This window comes from Pelmatolapia mariae, linkage group LG22 (genome assembly GCF_036321145.2).
Source record: "Pelmatolapia mariae isolate MD_Pm_ZW linkage group LG22, Pm_UMD_F_2, whole genome shotgun sequence".
NCBI classification, from domain to species: domain Eukaryota; kingdom Metazoa; phylum Chordata; class Actinopteri; order Cichliformes; family Cichlidae; genus Pelmatolapia; species Pelmatolapia mariae.
This window is the reverse complement of record NC_086245.2, coordinates 21,847,876-21,868,045: the sequence shown is the minus strand read 5'-3', so window position 1 is coordinate 21,868,045 and position 20,170 is coordinate 21,847,876. Positions and strand designations below refer to the sequence as shown.

Here is a 20,170-nt window from a genome sequence, read left to right as displayed (position 1 = left end):
GATTGTTGTTGTTCTTCCTCCATACAGCATGTCCACAAAGAACAGGCTTTGCTAGATATGGAGCAGACATGATTTCTTCATTCTCTCCTTGCTTATAGAATAAAGCAGCAGCATAACTATTCATGTTGTTCCAAAATTTTGCATGCAAAAATAGTGCCACTGTGACTAGTGTGTAATTACATAAACATGAAACTCTGCAGATGGCTCACTCCTGCTGCTTTATAATGGATGCAGGTGTTTTACTTTGATTTTAATATTTGTATTTGAATGCGTACTAGATGTAATAATGGGGCACTGGCACTGCTAAAATTCAAATTCAAACATCTGTGGGATTAGCGTGCACTTCCGTTTAAAAAGCGGTCTGAGTAAGTGATATGCAAGCTCTATTTCCAACAAGAACAAAATTACTTGACCTGCTTAAGCACAGCCTCAGGCAAAGAAATTACAATATATTTATCCTTTTTTCTGAATTTCCATTTTTATGCTCTCCCATGCTAATATTACAGTTATGTACATGTCTAGTCTTGTATTTATTCTTTAAGACATTTATCTGAATTTAGTCGTTGGTAATTTCTACATTAGAAATGCTATGACTATGAGATACAACAAAAGCTCGTTTTTAATGCAGTTGTGTTATTCTTACTGATACTTTCCTAAATAGCAATCCTAAATAGCAAAGCTGCAGGACATATGCAGGACATACTAGATGCCATGTTGAAGTGTCAGGCTATGTGGCTCTACCTTGAGCCCATCTTCAGCTCAGAGGACATCGTTGCCCAGATGCCTGAGGAGGGACGCAAGTTTGCCATTGTGGACAGCTACTGGAACAATATCATGACTGAGGCGGTATAATCCCTATGACACTGTCAAAAGGCGTTTTAGTTTCTGTAATTGGATCTCATGAATTTTGTTTCGAATTCTGTGTGATAACACTTTCCAGGTTAAGGATACGCGTGTGTTAGTGGCTACGGGCCAGCCCAACATGCTGGAACAGTTGCAGGAGTCCAATGTGCTTCTGGATGACATTCAAAAAGGCCTCAATACCTACCTGGAAAAGAAGAGGCTCTATTTTCCACGGCAGTGGCACTGATAGTACCTTCAAATATTTGATATTTTAGCTATTTTGACTCCTATTTGTAGGCCAAAATACACATTGACAGTCTATGTTTGCTAAATAAAATAAAAAAATAGAACTAACGTAAAGCAGAAACATCTACAGTGCTGTAGATGCCTGTAGGAAAATCTTACATTAATACAGAAAAATAAATATGGAAGAGTTACTTAATTAATTTACTAATATTAGAAATACTGTTAAGGATCTTCTCAAGTGGCTGTTTCAGCTTTCTTTGTTCACTGTGTTTCCAGATTCTTCTTTCTGTCTAATGATGAGCTCCTGGAGATTCTGTCACAGACCAGAGACCCCCTGTGTGTCCAACCCCACCTGAAGAAGTGTTTTGAAGGCATAGCAAAGCTGGAATTTACTGAGGACATGGCGATTACTGGCAAAATATCAACTCTGAAAAGGAGACAGTGCCCTTGACAGAGAAGATTTATCCAGCTCAAGCTAAGGTATACAGCAAAACAGTGTTAGCATGTGTTGTGTTACTAACTATTTTACATAGTTCATATGCATAAAATAGATTCCTGTTTCATATCTGATTTACATTGTTATACTTTTGTTTTGCAGTTTTTCAGTTCACATAGTGCAGAGGCCATATTTTGTGACTTTTTATTATTATCACTTCTAGGGTTTGCTGGAAAAATGGTTGGTCAGCTGTCCTTTTCTTCACTGGGATATGTAAAATGTATGAGGAAATTACGAAGATGGTCAGAGGCACCCCGAAACTTCAGAAGAGTTGCTGTCTCTTAACCAGTACATTAAAAACACCAGGGATGTGACCATTCACAAGCTGATAGACGAGGTTGATGAGGCAACCAGGCATCTCAGCTTCCTCTTGGATTATGCTACTCTGACTTTTATGCCCATCAAATCTTTTCCTAACAAAATAAATGCTTACTTTGTGATTACTAGTGATATAAATGGTTGCTGCAGGTGGAGAACCCAATGCTCAGAAGTGTTCAGCATGTCATCCATCAAGGAGCCATTCAATATGCTGAGGTATTCAGGAATAACTAATGAAAAACATTGTGGGAGATACACAAATAACACAATAAAGTGAGAAGATATGTGAAATAGTTGTTGAAGCTAGGTTAAGAAGATGGGTGATGATCAGCGAGCAGTAGTGCGACTTCATGCCAGATTTTTTTTTTGCTTTAAGAGTGTTGATGTAGAAGTATAGAGAAGATCAGAAGGAGCTGCACTGAGTCTTTGTGGATCTAGAGAAAGCATATGATCGACCCCTCTAAAATATAGAGGGGTTATAAAATATGATTAAAGAATACTATAACTCCTATCATCCCAATTCAAATATTCAAATAGTGTTTTCAGTTATTTTATCAAGAGTTCAAACTTATCTGAATTTTGTTTCATGTAGATTCCCCGGAAGAAGTGGGTGTTGCAGTGGCCTGGCCAAGTTCTTATTTGTGCCTCTTCTATATATTAGACCAGCCAAGTGTCTGAAGCCATCCAGACCAACCCTCTGCCTGTCAGTCTTTAAAAAAATGTAAAAGTTGAAAAAAAATGTAATTATGAAATGATACTGTGTGGGTTTCTTTAAAACTGACTCTAATTTTTTATTGGTTTCATCTTCCAAAGGCCTATGTGGAGAAGTGCAATGCCCAGATTGCTGACATTGTGGACCTGGTGCGTGGGAAGTTCCCTGGAGGGGCAAGGATGACCCTTGGTGCTCTTACTGCGATTGATGTTCATGGTAATTTCTAAATATCAAAATTATTAGATTTTGTTTTAACGTAATATGTTATCTGTGTTTAACCTGTTTTGTTTTTTCTCTCCTAGCTTGAGATGTTGTGGCAAAACTTGCAGAGGACAGTATCTCCTCACTGAATGACTTTGCGTGGATTTCTCAGTTGCGTTACTTTTGGGAGGATGGAGAAGTGATGTTGCGGATGATTACAACCTGCTTGAAATATGGCTATGAATATCTGGGCAATTCCCCCCGTCTGGTCATCACACCGCTTACTGATCGCTGCTATAGATAACTTTCAGTTGGTTTGGTCACTTATGGTTTTAGCTTGAAGTGCAATGCTATAAAATATAAAAAGAGGACCCAGCCGAAGGCAGCAGGTCGCGGCCGCAGTCGCAGGAGAAGGAGAGAGGGCCCTCGGTCCGTGGGTGACAGACTTCTTCCAGGTGGTAGCAAGACGCCAGCTAAAAAGCTTAAGGCACGGAACAGCAGCGGGCGGAGTTTGGAGCTCCGCCCTCGCGGGGTAAGTCCCGTTTGTTAAAATGCATAAAGATATCCCCGGTAAATTAGGAAGGGTGACTGCCGCTGCTTTCCTGTGTCTAGCGGTAGCAGAGTGGCAGAGGACACTACGTGAGGATGCTGTTGGCCTGGCCCCACTGGTGGAGTTCGGCAGACTTTTAGTGGCCTTAAGTGTGGCGGAGACTGATTGGGACCCTTGGGGGCTTCAGCTCGCGGACTGAGGACTGGACTTTTGTTATCCTTAGTTTTATGTCTTTTTTAATTAGTCTTTTCCCTGATCGGGGTATTTTTATGCTGTAAATAAAGTATATATTTTTATTAATTATTTTAACCGGGTATTAAATGTCCTTCTGTTTCCGCTATCATCCCCTGCTGCTCGTCCCGTTTAGAAGGGTTTCCCTTCTAGCATACACCTGTGACACTAGTGTGTGGTGTTCGATCAGATGGTCTGGACTACAAGGCCATGAGTAAATTCTTCAAAGGACTTGCTCAGTCGGGAGCTTGGGCATGTTTGAATTAATTTAATCGTGTTGAGGTAAAGAATTAGGCCAAATGTGTGTATGAATGCGTGACTGAGTTATGTTTGTGCCATATGAGAACCAGTTTACAATTGAAACGAACCCTATTTAAACCTAATATAGTATAAATGCTGTCTTCCTCTAAAATACGCAGTTAGAAACAGATTCTCCCCCTCGAGCTTACAGGTGGGTCCTGGGGTGTTAGACGGATCAAAACAACAAGAAGCAATGTACAACCTTGATATGTCAGAGGGAAAGAAGATGGAAAATTTTAAAGTTAAATAGATCACTAAATAGGGAATAGTGTTTGCCCTATTTAGTGTGAAGAGCACTTCAGTATTTTTTTTAACAATTTTAGTACGTCTTCATATTGTTATTAGTCAGAAGATTGCGGCCACCTACCGTTTGTGCTCCGAGCAGCTGTCTTCTCAGCACCACTACGACTACGGTATGCGAGCTGTGAAATCTGTGCTGACTGCAGCAGGGAATCTAAAGCTGAAATATCCCTAGGAGAATGCAATCATGCTGTTGCTTAGAGCGCTGATAGATGTCAACATGGCCAAATGTCTGGCACAGGATGTGCCACTGTTTCAGGTGTCAGATTTTGTACCACGTCCACTGATAGACTGAGTCTGTTAGTTATAAATCAGGGCATGTTAACATATCATTCTCCTGCTTCTCCCTGCACGGCATCATCTCTGATTTATTTCCTGGAGTTGTCCTTCCAAATCCAGACTATGACCTCCTCCTCAAAGCACTCAGTGACAACATTGCAAAGCTTAACCTCCAGCCTGTTCCATGGTTCATTGGCAAAATCATCCAGGTATTGATTCAAATTTATAAATGTTTGCAGAATTAATTTTACTGTATATACAGGTGTATGAGATGATGTTGGTGCGTCATGGCTTCATGATAGTAGGGGATCCTTTAGGAGGAAAGACTTCTGCCTATAAAGTTCTTACTCCTGCACTTGGAGATCTTTACAATGGCAAATATTCACAGTTTATAGTATACACAGTATACACAGTTTATACTGTGATTGCCAGCAAGTTTCTTTGACCGCCACATTTTTGGCCCATTGCAAGCTATTGATTAATTAAATGTGTTTGTTTTATGTTATGTTTTTGTTCCTCTGTTTAAATTGTTATGGAAATTATCTCCATTTAGCCAACTTCATGTTAATTTTTGCATCACCAACCCCTAGGCCATGGATCAATTCAATTGTATGGTTGCTTCGATCCAGCCAGCCATGAATGGTCTGATGGTGTCCTGGCCACCTCCTTCAGGGATCATCTCCGCCTATCTCCACCTCAGAAGATCGACAGTGGATCATCTTTGATGGTTTGACCTTTTGTCCCAAAGATCATGGACCTGTTTGACGGGTTGGTTCAACTATGTCTAGACTTTATAGATGGAGAATGTCACTTTGTAGTGCTGACATTTCCTATCCACAGTGGCGGTCCTAGCCTGTTTGGCGCCCCGGGCGAACACGCCCTCTGGCGCCACCACCCCCCCCCCCCCCCCCCCACCCCACGCACACACGCACACGCACACACACATATATGACCCTATATATGAAGAGAGAGAGAGTATGCATAGTATGCAAACGGCTACCAAACAGACATCATAATTCGTCATACAATGGGAACAGGACAAATCAACAATTGACACTGACTAATTAATATTATATTATTGTATATATTGTTTGGAGTTTAGTCTGTTACTGTTACTATTTTTACCATTTCTTCTTGGAGGAACTGTAACCCACATAATTTCCTTAGGGATTAATAAAGTATTCTGATTCTTAATGTTTTAGGATACATGACCTGCCATTATCCAATGACACATCTGCTTACCTGTATCTTTTGCTCGTTTCTCCTTGTAGGAGCCATAATTAAATGTATTGAATTTTAATGATTACTGGGTTTTCATTTGTTTGGTTGCTATGGTGATGTGTAACGGGAGTCACGTGGGTGCTAGCGGTGACATTATTAAGAGGGCGTTGTCAGTCTGTCTTTCACTGGTTTGATTTTGACAGAGAGGAGGGCTGGGTAGCCGTAGTTTTTGTTGACCGCAGTACAACGAGTTTCCCCTTGTTGCATTAGAGCTGTGATGTTTTAAGAGTTTGAATCGCGAGCCGATCACATTGCTCTGTAAACTTTTCAAGCACTTTAATAAACAAGCAAGCAATTCCACCTCTCGCATTATTGCGTAAAGTTGACAGCGCTCAGGCAAATAGGCAGGCTCCATCCCCGGCCTCTAGCGACTGTGGAAGTCGCTACACTCCTCCTCTTCTTTTCTCTTTTTTTAAACTTTAAAAACGGGTTGTGTGTGAGACTTTAAATCAACAAAATATAAAATATACATTTTAAATTGTTATTGATCCCTTTACCCCTGGTCCTAAAGTGTGTATTTATTTTCTTACTCTTCTTATATTTATTGTTTGTTTACTTGCACTGCTGTAACAGAAGCCTCGTCGTCTCGTCTCTCTATATACTGGACTGTATGTAGCGGAGATGACAATAAAGTTCACTTTGACTTCAGCAGCGAGCAGGCGCACCGAGGGCTCTCGCGCTCACTTTTCGCGTATAGAATTTAGAAAAAACATCGGTGCAAATTATAAGTCTGTATCATAATGTCTGCTGTTTTCGTGTTTGTTGGTTTGTTTTTATTTTGTTTTATTTTGCAGGTTGGTTATTAGATGCTGCTCCAGCCAGCCAGAGAATCCCCCGCCGCCCCGCCCTCTCCTCCCTGTGCCGCAAGCAGCAGGCGCACCTCGCAAACGGAGGACGCCCTTACTCCCAGCAAATGGGCGATAGAAAACCGATCGGTGCCTATGCCATTCCCAATATGCACTGGCGTGATGTCGGGGCAGCATGAGTGCGAGCATTTTTTTTTTGCCGATGCCTGTGATGCCGCCCCCCACCACGATGCCGCCCCGGGCAACCGCCCGTGTCGCCCGTATCTAAAACCGCTACTGCCTATCCACTTGGCACAAAGCGTATAAAAACTGTATTCCTGCATGATGGGTTAGTAAGAATGACTTCTAATTGATAATTGGTTGGTCAGAATGTATTCATATTTCTCACTGCGTGTGGATGTGTTTGTTTTAACATTTCTGTCAACACCAGATGAAATATGTGCACCAGAAACCACACAGAATATTGTCAGCCAGCAGATAGCCATGTGGTTGCAGGGTCTTTTCCTACTCACTGTGGTATGGTCTCTTGGTGTTACCATAACTGGAAATAGTCGTAAGAAGTTTGATGTCTTCTACCGCAAACTGATCATGGACATGTATGATGAGCACCCTCGGCCCAAAACCATCAAACTCAAAAAGAATAATATCTTTCCTAAGAGAGGTAATGAAAATGTCTCACACAATCCCGAGAAGCTTCTTCAGTTCTTCAGAACTGAAGAAGCTTCTCGGATGAGAGGTGAAACGTCTTCAAGCAACTTAAAGAAATCCAGACGCTTTTCTTTCCAAGCTCCTTAGACTACGATGACCTGGATGACTGAGAACCTTCACAGACATATTGTGATGGAGTCCATCTGTGTCATGAAAGGTATCAAGCCTGAGAGAGAACCTGATCCCAGTGGCTACATTTGATGTATGTTTGATGTAAGTTTTAGTTCAATATTACTGTGTAAACTATACATGTTACAGGTAAGATGATTGAGGATTTCTGGGGCCCTTCTAAGAAGCGTCTAAGAGACCTGAAGTTTTTGGAAAGTGTCAAATCCTTTGACAAAGACAATATTCCTTCTTCATACATCAAGAAGATTCGAGAAGTTTATTGAACACCCCGACCGACTTCCAACCTTCTGTGATCAAAAATGTGTCCTCTGCTTGAGAGGGTCTCTGCAAATGGGTCAGGGCAATGGAGATTTATGAGCGTGTAGCCAAGGTTGTAGCCCCAAAAAAGTAAAGACTGAAGCTGACTGAGAATGAGCTGGTTGTGCAGATGGAAAAGCTGGCTGTGAAAAGAGCTGAGCTAAAAAAAAAAAAGTGCAAGACCGTCTACAGAGCCTGAATGATGACTTATCAGCCATGATTAAAAAGAAGAAAGAACTGGAGGACAACATCGAATTGTGTTCTCAGAAACTGATCAGGGCAGAGAAGTTAATAGGAGGACTGGGGGGAGAAGGATAGGTGGACAGAGGCTGCAAGGCAACTAGAAATTTGGTATGTGAAAATACGTATATGATGTGCTCATTTTTACTGTTAGTTCAGATGTATGGTCATGTGTGCCTGAGTTTTAGCATTAATCGGGTTTGTATCATATTTGTCTGTCTTACCTTGGGGCTTTTACTGTAGATTATCGTGTAGCATGCCAGGCACAGTGGCATATTGTATGTAAAGAGAAGAAAATCCCCTGCTCTGAGGACTTTACCCTCACTAACACCCGGAGTAGCCAGGTGGCCATCAGGGCATGGCAAATTGCGAGATTGCCAGTGGACTCGTTCTCCACAGACAATGGCATTGTTGTGTTTAACTCCCATCGGTATTAACCCCCTGCTTTTGGCCTGGAAGGGAGCTACAAAGACTCTTTTATTATAAATCTGAATTATAAAAGGCTTTAATAAAGTCTGGCTTTGTGTCATTAGGTCTGCTGAAATTTGACCTAGATATGGGGGGCAGTAAGACCCAAACCACCTCCCTTGTTCAAGGGCAGGGACCCATAGCAGCTCGAATGATTGACAAAGCCATCAAGGAGGGCACCTGGGTGGTACTGCAGAACTGTCATCGAGCCACCAGCTGGATGCCCACTTTGGAGCGGCTCTGTGAGGAAACCTTTACTCCAGAGAAGACACACCCAAACTTTAGGTAGCAGATTCTACACAGTCATTTTTTTAATTAATTTATTGCATCAATAACATAATAACAAAATTATACATTTATGCTTTTCCACTCAGGTTATCGTTAACCAGTTACCCATCTGATAAGTTCCCAGTCAATATCCTGCAGAATGGGCTGAAAATGACAAACAAGCCTCCTAAAGGGATTAAAGCCAACCCGTTGCACTCATACCAGAGTCATCCCCATCTCTGACCCTGACTTTTTTGGTGGTTCCAAGAAACAGGTCATTTGGCAGAAGCTCCTGTTCGGCCTAACCTTCTTCTATGCTCCAGATGTTCCTTAATGAATATGAAGAGGTTCAACTGGAGGCCCTTACATACCTTACAGTTTGTAACATAGCAGTTTACTGAGCAGGTTATCAGTTAACACCAATGAAATGAGCAGCAGCAAATGAGGAAATGTGATTTTTTTTATGTGACCTTTTTTGTGACCTTGTCATCTGTTAACTCTACACTGTAAGATATCCATAATTTTCAGTGATATTAGATGGAGCATCCATATTATCAGGCCATTATTCCTAAAGTACATACAGTTGGATTTAATAAAAGAACACAATAGCCACAGATTTTATTGTTAACCCAGAGGTGTTATGTTTCACCAGCAGTTTTAAGGGAGGACCCAAGTGCAAGACACTTAACACTTAACATTTATTTAATTAACTTCACAACAAATGATACAGCCATAGAAGTATTTCATCAGACAAAATTATAGTGGTGAGACAGGACTAGATATACCATGAGGGGTGACAGAAAACAAGACAGGTTGAAACAACTATGGTGGAAAATAAAAAGGTGGGAAACAAAGTACAGCAATTAGACGCAAAGAAAGAAAGTTTAAAAGCACGAAAGTAAATGTCACTGAGATGAACACAGAAACAACAAGGGGAGACAAACAACCACAGCTGACATTGAGAAAATGTCAAATATGAGAAGGATAACAATTAAATAAAAGAGGAGCCAAAACTCAAACTCTTAACAAAACATCATGACAGAAGGATTAATTTGTTTTTAATTAGCAAATGTAATATTTGTCTGTAATTAAATCTAGATTATCTTGGGCCTTGGAGAACCAGTCTGTCCATGATAGTCCGATCTGATAAAGAGTTGAATACAAAAACAATATATTTATGTATTCCAGACTTATGTAGACTACATTTGAAGCCTGCCAATTTCTGCCGATCCCTGTGTGTTCAGACTTCACAGTAACGCGGACATCACCAAGGACAATCAAGAGACCGATCAGCTCCTAGAAGGAGTACTGCTGACACTTTGCAGGCAGTTGGGTGGGGGTTAAGTCTCCTCAGGTTTGCATTATCAGTTGTATAAAGCACTCAAGTTTCATTTGAATTTTTTTCCTTATAGTGAAACTCCATATGTAAACCTACTGTCTTATACTGGATCTTACATGAGGCTTCATGTTCTTGTCTGTTTGTGTTGTAGGAATTAGTAGATGAGCTTGCAGAGGACATCTTGTCTAAGCTGCCCACAGACTTTGACATGAAAATGGTGATTGATAAATACCCAGTCAAGTATGAAGAGTCCATGAACACTGTTTTGAGGCAAGAAGTCATCCGATTTAACGGGTAGTATTAACTTGTGATGCCATGCAGGTAGCTGAAGTTGGGAAACAAATGTGTTGTGTTCACTGATCTGTTGAAATTCTTTACAATTCACCCTGAATTGCTCTCCCCTCCTGTCAGACTTACAGATGTGTCAAGCTGGTAAAAATCAGAAAAGCTTTGAAGGGCCAAATTGCTATGTCTTCTGAACTCAAGAGCATCTTTAACAGCATGCTGGTGGGCAAGGTGCCCGCTATGTGGGCGGCCAAGTCGTACACTTCTTTCAATCATATGGGGAGTTACGTGACTGATCTGTTAGCCAGGCTACAGTTTCTACAAGTAAGATTTATGATTGTTGTGAGTCACCTAGACCATGACCATCTTTGGAATATGACTGCCAAAATAAGTGTTGCACATACTAAAGAGTTGAAGGTCAGCAGCATACTATGTGCAGCTTGCTAGGTCTTCAGTTATTGTTCAGATATTCAGAAAAAATGCATGCAGAAAAAGTACAAGCAAAAACACTGAGAATATGTATTATTACTAACGATCTATTATGCTGCATTTTAGCTGTGACTATTTTTTTATTGTCTGTCATAACAGAATTAGATAGATAACGGCCAACCTACACGTCTTGTGGCTCTCTGGCTTTATTTCACCTAGTCATTTCTTACCGGAGTATCTCAGGATTTTGCCAACCAGTTTTGAATTTGAGGCATGTATTTCTATTTTTAACTTCCCTCTGTGTTTTTGGTCATATTCACTCCGATTGATCTAAAGATATTTTATACTTACACCTTTGAGCTGTATTCCAGGTAACTACGGAACAGTTGCAAATGGATGAAAAGCCAGAGGACGGAGCTTATATCAAAGGTCTGTTCATGGAAGGGGCACGCTGGGACAGGCAGAACATCGGAGAGTCTCTCCCCAAGATTCTGTTTGACTCTTTGCCCATCATCAAGCGTAAACCAGGAGAAATGGACAAGTTTTGACATGAAAACATATGTATGTATGTCCTCTTTACAAAACCAGTGCCTGCTGGGGGACTTATACACATTTTATGCATCTTAGATGACTTTAGATTTCTCCAACCATTTTAACTTTTCTTGTAAAACAAACAAACAAATTGAAATATGCAAAACATCATACCAACACAAGAACAGAAAGAAAAATTTAATAAATTAGAAAAAACAAAACAAAAATATTTTATTTTCACTTATGGGTGGGGGGGGGGGGGGGGGGGCACTTAAATCTATGTCTACATTAAATAAAAGCATTACAGTATTAAATAAAATTATTACAGTATTAACCCATAGAGATGCAGATGGAGACGTGGGAGATTTCCGAAGAAGTGGAATACTATGCGTAGCTCGAAGGGAACAGAAAGCCAAGATCTCAGTTTGCTGGGGGAGATATATTAAGACGGGCCATTGGAATTCCAAATATGGCAATTAGAGGATCTTTTCGGATCTGAATTCCAAAAACCCCTGAAAGTACAGAAAAGAAATTTGTGCAAACTTGAACAGAAGAAAAACATGTGGCTTAAATGGCAAGGGGGCATCTGTCACATTGGTCTAGAATTGAAGGAAAGATTTTAGATAAACAGGATTTTGAAAAATGGACTCTGTTTATTACTTTAAACTGTACAAGCTGTAGCCTAACACATGGTGTACTTGAACGTATTGGGAGATTCACCTTTTCCCACCATGATTCAAAAAGTTCTGATTTTACTTGATGAGTCAGATTCGATCGCCATAAGCGTATGATAGTATGACTTTTTGTTAGGCCTAAGAACCAGAAGGCCAACCCATGGTGGGTCAGCAGGGAAAATTGGGAAATTTAGAAACAGTGATGAGACACAGTGTCTAATTTGAAAGTAGAGAAACAAGTGAGAAGGAGGTAGATTAAATTTTGAGGGCAGCTCTGAGAAGCTAAGGAGGACATCATCTTTGTAAAGGGCTCTCATGGTTTTTATGGCTCTTTCGTGCCAAATCAAATATCCGGCATTGGTAGTGGCAGGTGGAAATAGATGATTACTTAACAACGGTAATATGGTAGATTCAAGATTCAAAGTGTTTATTGTCATGTGTCACAAGAGAAAAAGGCATTTCTCTGTGCAATGAATGGTAGTGGGGGGATATGAATTTAAAATGGTATCTGAACTGAAACCATATCTTAAGTGTAGAGAGCATGATGGAATTTGAAGTAACAGAAGATGTTTTAATAGGCAGTGATGAATAGCTAAGAGAGGCAGGTAAAGAAAATGTGGAGAAATTGATTGAATTGAAGCTTACACCAAATCAAGTTAGTTGAATTTAGCCAGTAGATCACGTTATGAATATGTGAAGACCAGTAATACTTAAAAAATTGGGTAGGGAAAGACCCCCATTCGAGGTGAACTGTTGCATTAGAGAGAGACTAAGTCTAGGGGCCCTTCCACTCCACAAAAAAGAAGAAACCATCTGGTCTAGGGACTTAAAATACTGTTTGGGCAGAAATACACTGACATAAAAAGAAATCTGGGTAGCACATTCATTTTGATAATATTAATCCTGCCTGTTAGTGACAGGGGGAGGGAGTTCCACCTCTGGAAATCTGATGCAAATTGTTAGACCAGGGGGGCAAAGCTTTCAGAAAATGGTGAAGGCAAAGTTTGTGTAATATTAATTCCCAAGTACCTAAACCCTGAGGGGCTGAGTTTAAAAGGAATGCCAGATTGCTTAAGTGCTAATGCTAAAGAGTTTACAGGGTAACATTCACTTTTGAGTAAATTAATTTTATAGCCAGAGAAAGAGCTAAATTTTTCCAGGACAGATAAAATTGGAGGATGGGGTCAGCAACATACAAAAGAAGGTCATCTGCGTACAAGGATACCTTAAGTTCAACACGTTCATGGATAATTCCATGAAAAGAAGAGAGGGATCTCAGTGCAACAAAAAGAGGATCTATGGCTAAAGCAAACAGGAGGGGGGAAAGAGGACATCCCTGTCTAGGGCAAAGGCATAGTGGGAAATAGTCAGATTAAACAGAGTTGGTGATGGAACAAGCCTGAGGGGGATGTATAAAGATGTATAAAGATCCAAGACAAAAACCTTTCTCAAAACCCAAACCTATTCAGAACAGTAAAGAGGTAATCCCATTCGACCGAATCAAAGGCCTTCTCTGCATCAAGAAAAATAATCACCTCAGGAGACGTGGGGCAGTGAGCAGAAAAAATTGTGTTTAGCAGTGTACGAGTGTTAAAGAACAACTGACAGCCTTTGATGAATTCATTCTGTACCTGTGAAATAATCTGTGGAAGAACAGTCTCGAACCGAGCTGTAAGTACTTTCACCAAAATCTTAAAATCCACATTTAGAAGAGTCAGGGGCCTGTAGGACTCACAGGCAGTAGGGTCTTTCCCTTTTTTCCAATAGAACTGAAATGGATGCCTGCGTTAAGGTGGGGGGCAGCAGGCCACGTCCCAGTGATTCATTACATACATCAAGAAGGAGGGGGGCTAACTTGTCTTAAAACTTTTTGAAAAACTCAGCTGGGAATCCATCTGAGCCTGGGGCCTTACCGCTCTGCATATATTTGATTGAGGCAAAAACTTCTTCTATTTCAATAGGAGCATCAAGCTTATTGATGAATTCCGGAGGAAGGCGAGCATCTCATCTGAAACTGACTGTCATTCAGAGCTGTAGAGATTGCAGTAAAATCTACTTGGTTTGTCACCATGCTCGTAATAGGCAACACGGGAAAAGTTCAGTCTGTAAATCCTGTCATTGCTTCAATAAGGTCTGTGATGGATTGATGGCATTTTTTTTCTCAATATCCTGAATTTTTGCTGAAATTTCTGCTACCTTGGCGCTGTAATTTTTGTTAAGATTAGCTGAATAAGAGATAATCTGGCCATGCAGATATGCTTTCAGTGTTTCCCATAATAGTGAGAAGGAGACTGAATCACTTTTATTAAAATTAAGATAAGATAAGATAAGATGACCTTTATTAGTCCCACACGTGGGAAATTTGTTTTGTCACAGCAGGAAGTGGACAGTGCAAAAGTTATGAAGGACAATTAGAATAAAATAAAATAAGAATAAATACAGTACTCAACTGTACAGAATAGAATAAAAATAGAATACTATATACAGTAGAATAAAATAGAATAAAATATACAATAGGATAAAAATAGAATACGAATGCTATATACAACAGAGTGAAAAATACAACGGTGCCAGAAAGATTATTGCACATTTGTGTTATTGCACATTTGTGGATGTGTGTGTATGATCAGTTAAAGTCTTTGTTGTGGAGTCTGACAGCAGTGGGGAGGAAAGACCTGCGAAATCTCTCCGTCCCACACCGTGGGTGCCGCAGTCTCCCACTGAAGGAGCTGCTCAGTGCTGTCACAGTCTCATGCATGGGGTGGGAGATGTTGTCCAGCAGGGATGACAGCTTAGCCACCATTCTCCTGTCACTCACAACCTCCACCTCCATCCTAGAACAGAGCTGGCCCTTCGGATCAGCCTGTTCAGTCTCTTCCTGTCCCCAGCAGAGATGCTGCCACCCCAGCAGACCACACCATAAAAGATGGCTGAGGCCACCACAGAGTCATAGAAGGTCTTCAGGAGTGGGCCCTCCACTCCAAACGACCTGAGTCTCCGCAGCAGGTACAGCCTGCTCTGCCCTTTCCTGTAGAGGGCGTCTGAGTTATGAGTCCAGTCCAGTTTGTTGTTCAGATGAACACCAAGGTACCTGTAGCTGTCCACAGTCTCAATGTCCATACCTTGGATGTTCAGTGGTTGCAGTGGAGGATGTTTGTGCCTGCGGAAGTCTACCACCAGCTCCTTGGTTTTACTGGCATTGATCTGGAGGTAGTTCAGCTGGCACCAGTCCACAAAGTCCTGAGTCAGTCCTCTGTACTCCTTGTCGTCCCCATCAGTGATGAGGCCGACTATAGCAGAGTCATCAGAGAACTTCTGCAGGAAGCACTGGGTGGAGTTGTGGGAGAAGTCTGCAGTGTAGATGGTGAAGAGGAACGGAGCCAGAACCGTTCCCTGTGGGGCCCCCGTACTGCAGACGACCCTGTCCGACACACAGCCCTGAGTCCTCACATACTGTGGTCGGTCGGTGAGGTAGTCCAAAATCCAGGTAGTGAGGTGATGGTCCACTCCTGAGTTCTCCAGCTTGTCCTTCAGAACCGAGGGAAGAATAGTGTTGAAGGCACTGGAGAAATCAAAGAACATGATTCTCACAGTGCTCCCAGCGGTCTCCAGGTGAGCGAGGGAGCGATGTAGGAGGTGAATGACGGCATCATCCGCTCCAATGCCAGGCTGGTAGGCAAACTGAAGTGGGTCCAGTGATGAGCTCACAAGGCGCCGAAGCTGAGCCAGGACCAGCCGCTCCAGGGTCTTCATCAGGTGGGATGTCAGAGCCACCGGCCTGTAGCTGTTGAGGTCCTTGGGGCGTGAAGTCTTTGGCACTGGTACAACACAGGAGGTTTTCCAGAGCTGTGGGACTCTTCCCAGCCTCAGGCTCAGGTTGAAGAGGTGCTCCATCACACCACACAGTTGGTCCGCGCAGGACCTGACGACCCTCGAGCTGATGCCATCTGGACCCGCTGCCTTCTTGCCATTAATCCTCCTCAGTTCCCTCCTAACCTGGGTGGTTGAGAGAGACAGGCTGGAGCCTTGTGTTGATTGTGTATTGGATGCTGTTGTTGGGGGTGGGGAGGAGTGAGCAGGGTGAATAGAGGAGGTGTGAAGTGTCTGAGGTGTCAGAGGTTAATTAAGAAATTAAGAAAGTCATCAGCTGCTGATAGAATGGTTGAAATGAATGAATGAAATGAAATGGTTGAATGAATTATCAGATAGTACGAAAGTATTAAACGAAGTCTACCAATGAAGTTTATATCAAGGTTTAGCGGAGCATGGTCTGATATAACGATTGGGTAGTATTCAGAAGACATGACTTTATGCATAAGAGAACCATCTACAAAAAAAATCTATACGGGAATATGAAATTTTTTGTTTGTGAATTATGCATTCTCCAAGGATCTACAAACCCATTTTGAGACATGAAGTCTGAGATTGATTTTGACATAGAGGACTGAGTAAAGATATGAGGTGAGGAGCGGTCTGATGCAGGGTTCATTACACAATTTAGGTCCCCAGCGAGAATTAAACAATGGGTATCAATAAAAGGAAGAGTGCTAAATAGGTTATTTGTAAAATCTGGGTTATTAACATTTGGAGCATAAATGTTTACTAATAAAATGGGAGTATGAAATACACTACCAGCAAATATAAGAAATTACCACTTTTTATACTTTATTGTTTTAAAAACTGTAAAATGAACCTTCTTACTAATTAAAATAGCTACTCTTCTGGCTTTAGAGTTAAAAGCTGAATGAAGGTCTCCCCAACTAATGAATACTTGAGCTTGAAATGATGTGTATCCTGGAGGAGTGTTTCTTTTAAAAAAATACTATATCTGGGTTTAGATCTGAAAATATTTTAGAGCGCTTTACCAGGTTGTTAAGGCCTTTGACGTTCCAAGTTAAAAATCTGACTGAGAAAGACCTTGATGAAGCTTGGATAACAGGGGACATGTAATCAGTTGTTAATGGTAGAAGTGAATAGACACCCCCCCCCCCCCCCAAAACAAACAAACAAACAAACAAACAAACAAACAAAAATTCAACAAAAACAAAGACCACCCATCCCTCCCTCCCCTTGCTTGCACTCTGTCCTTCCTCAAACGAAGGAACGGTGCAGACTCCTATGGGAGTCATTGACAAACTTGTGCTAACAGCTAAATGGCGCAATAGGAAAATACAAAAACACCTCTAAGTGCTGGGTGAGTCCTGCAGAACTGGACAAGTAGAATAAAATGAAAATATACGATAGGCACTATTCTCGGGAACCAAGAATGCCTGCGGTGAAAGTACTGTGTTTAAATTAAACCCGTAAGGAACAAACATTTCAAAACCGACCATGAACTTCTTTCTAGTAAAGCCATCAAACTGTCACAAGTGAATGGAGTCATCTTTCTTTTCACCTGTTAACCCACTACACCACACAATCTGTGTAGGAAAAATTCAGTCATAAATATCAAAATATAAGAGTGCACCTTATCAGGCTGAATGAGTGGCAGGATTTATTGAAATCAAACACTAGATGGCAGCAAAGGAAAAGCACTGTTTGTATCATTTTTAACAAAGTGCAACGGGGACTCACAATACTGAATGCCTTTGCACAATGCATCTTGAGTCAGATACATTTTCTGCAAATAACAAACATTCATGTGTCCATTCATCAGATAACTCTGAAAGGAAACACTAGTGTTGATATATTTCTAGCAAGCAGATTCAAGTTTGTGCAAGCATGACAGCAGGTCATCTATCTCCGCTCAGGCCCAATATGATGCCAAATATCTGCTTCACCAACCATGATTGAAAACTGGCTGAAGTGACAATAATTTTCCCCCATGACAGCAGATTTATGGTCTAATTATAAAATGCTGAAATTCAATATTGGATTCATATTCTCTGCATACGGGATGCCACAAATCACCATTGAATGTTTTCATGAAAGACCCGGCTCATCTAAACCTTTGCAAAGGGATTTGTTTTAGCATTTGAAACCCCAGGGTGTAGTTTCACAAACTCCAACACAATAACTTTAGATCAGGTGGCTGCTGAGTGGTGCTCGCTGGCTGTATTTATGTCGGCATTGCTTGATGTTCCCTGTGGTCAGCACTTGTGAGTTTAAACATAAATAATCTGACATCTGAATCCAGCTGCTGCACCATTACCCACCACGTTGCCTAGGTCATAAAATATTGCAACCTTAAATATATGTGTAATAAAAATGGAGCTGATGGAGGTGGATGTGTCAAATGCTCCAAACTTAAGTGATGACGCATGTCCAGCAGCTGTGGTCTGCAGTGTATATATTCTCAAAAAATACAGAAGAATCGCAGTGTTTTGGGGAACTCTTGCAGTGAGGCAAAACATTAAGGATTCCAGCTTTGTAAAAGCCTTTATCTCCTTACCACAGGCCTCCTTAAGCTAATGTGTAAATGTCTACCAGAAAGAGCCCCCAGGAGAATAATATGATCGCATCCCTTTCATAAAATGACCAAAGTGAACCGTCAAAGCACAGGCATCTCTTCCTACGCTTGATAGAAGAGTGACACCTTCGTTCAGCCAGAATAGGACTACAGAAATTGTGCTTCAGGTTTATGAGCAACGGCACCCTGGAGTCCACAGTCATTATGTTATGTTAATGCAAAGCTGATAAAATGCAAGCCTCTCCTGCCTCTTTAGATAAGCTACTGTTTAATGATTAACTGTATATATATATATGTATATATATGATACTGTGTTTTATTATGGTGTTATTACACTGAAAATGGGGGAACTGCTGTCTCATTAATCACACAACTGTTTGATTTTGTAATGTAACAGTGGCTGTTGCACTGAGCTTGTTTTTGTGCAAGAATGGCAGTGAGTCAACAATTAAAAGGACCAGGGTTTTTTTTTTTAAAGTACTTTAGACCAAGTTTGTCCTGCAGAAGCACATAAACAGTGCAGCAAAGGACAGAGTGACATTATATGATCTGGCTACACCTTTCTCTGAGTGTCCTTTTATTCTTAGAAAAAATGGATCTATTTTATTTGGCTTTTCCACTCAGGAAATCATCTTGGCAGCTATCCCTGTAAGTAATGCATCACAGTAAATTGCCCCTGTGTTCTCCAGCATAATCCACAACCTTTCTAATGACTTTTAAAAGGGCAATACTTTGTCCTCTGTGTTTTTTAGGACGATAAATTTTTGGATATGACACTTTTTTTTGCTTTGACATTGACATAATCATCATCTTCTTCTTTTTGTAAAAAATGCCTTTTTACAATATTGCGGTGGATTTTAGCTCAAGCAATGAAAATGTGATTGAAGTACAGATTTTCAGCTTTAATTCAAAGGGTTTAACAAAAGTATTGCATTACTTGCTTAGGAATAACAGCCATTTTTAAACACAATCCCTCTTTTCAAGAGGCAAAAAAGTTACTGGACAACTAACTGACAAACTTTTTCATGGCCAACTGAGACATGTGCCCTCATTATTTCGAGATGGAATCAACTGCATGTCCTTTATCTAAGTGTTGAGCTTGCATTTGATAGTTTTCACTGGACGGTTTTATGAGGTCCAAAGAGATGTTGAAGTAAGTTAGGGAACACATCATTAGGCCGAAAAACCAAAATAAAGCAATCAGAGAGGCAGCAAAGACTTTAGCAGTGGTCAAATCGACATTCTGATTCACTTTTAAAAAGACTGAAGACCAAAAGGCCTGAAGGCGACTGAGGCCAGTGCATGATCGCAGAATCATTTCCTCGAATAAGAAAAACAGCTCACACTTCTAACCAAGTAAAGAAAAGTCTCAAGTTGGTAGTTGAATCACTGTCAACTTCAATTAAGCCTCCAATTAAGAGACACCTTTGTGGATGGAAACAGAGACACACAGGTGCAAACCAGTGTTTACACTCAAGTGCAAGAATTTCAGATTAGGGTGTAATAGAGAACACCTGAATAAGCCTGTACAGTTCTACAAAAGGAAAAAACAAAATCTTTGGACAGATGAAACCAAGACGAACTTGTACCAGAATGATAGGAAAGAAAAGCATTGAAAAGGAGAGAAACAGCTGATGATGATCATCTGTCAAACATGGTGGAGGCAATGCTATGGCATGTGAATCGGCCATTAGTGTTTATAGATGATGTAACGGCTGATAGAAGCAGCAGGACGAATTGTGAAGCATACAAGGCGACACTCTGCTCAGATTCAACCGAATGCTACAAAACTGATCAGACAGTACTTCACAGTGATAGTGGATAACGACCC

At 41.0% G+C, this 20,170-nt stretch overlaps 1 pseudogene; it reads left to right on the top strand.

Annotated features, from left to right (window-relative positions):
• The window catches only part of LOC135932967 (dynein axonemal heavy chain 3-like), a 32,975-nt pseudogene that overhangs the window by 11,680 nt on the left and 1,125 nt on the right, over positions 1-20,170 (top strand).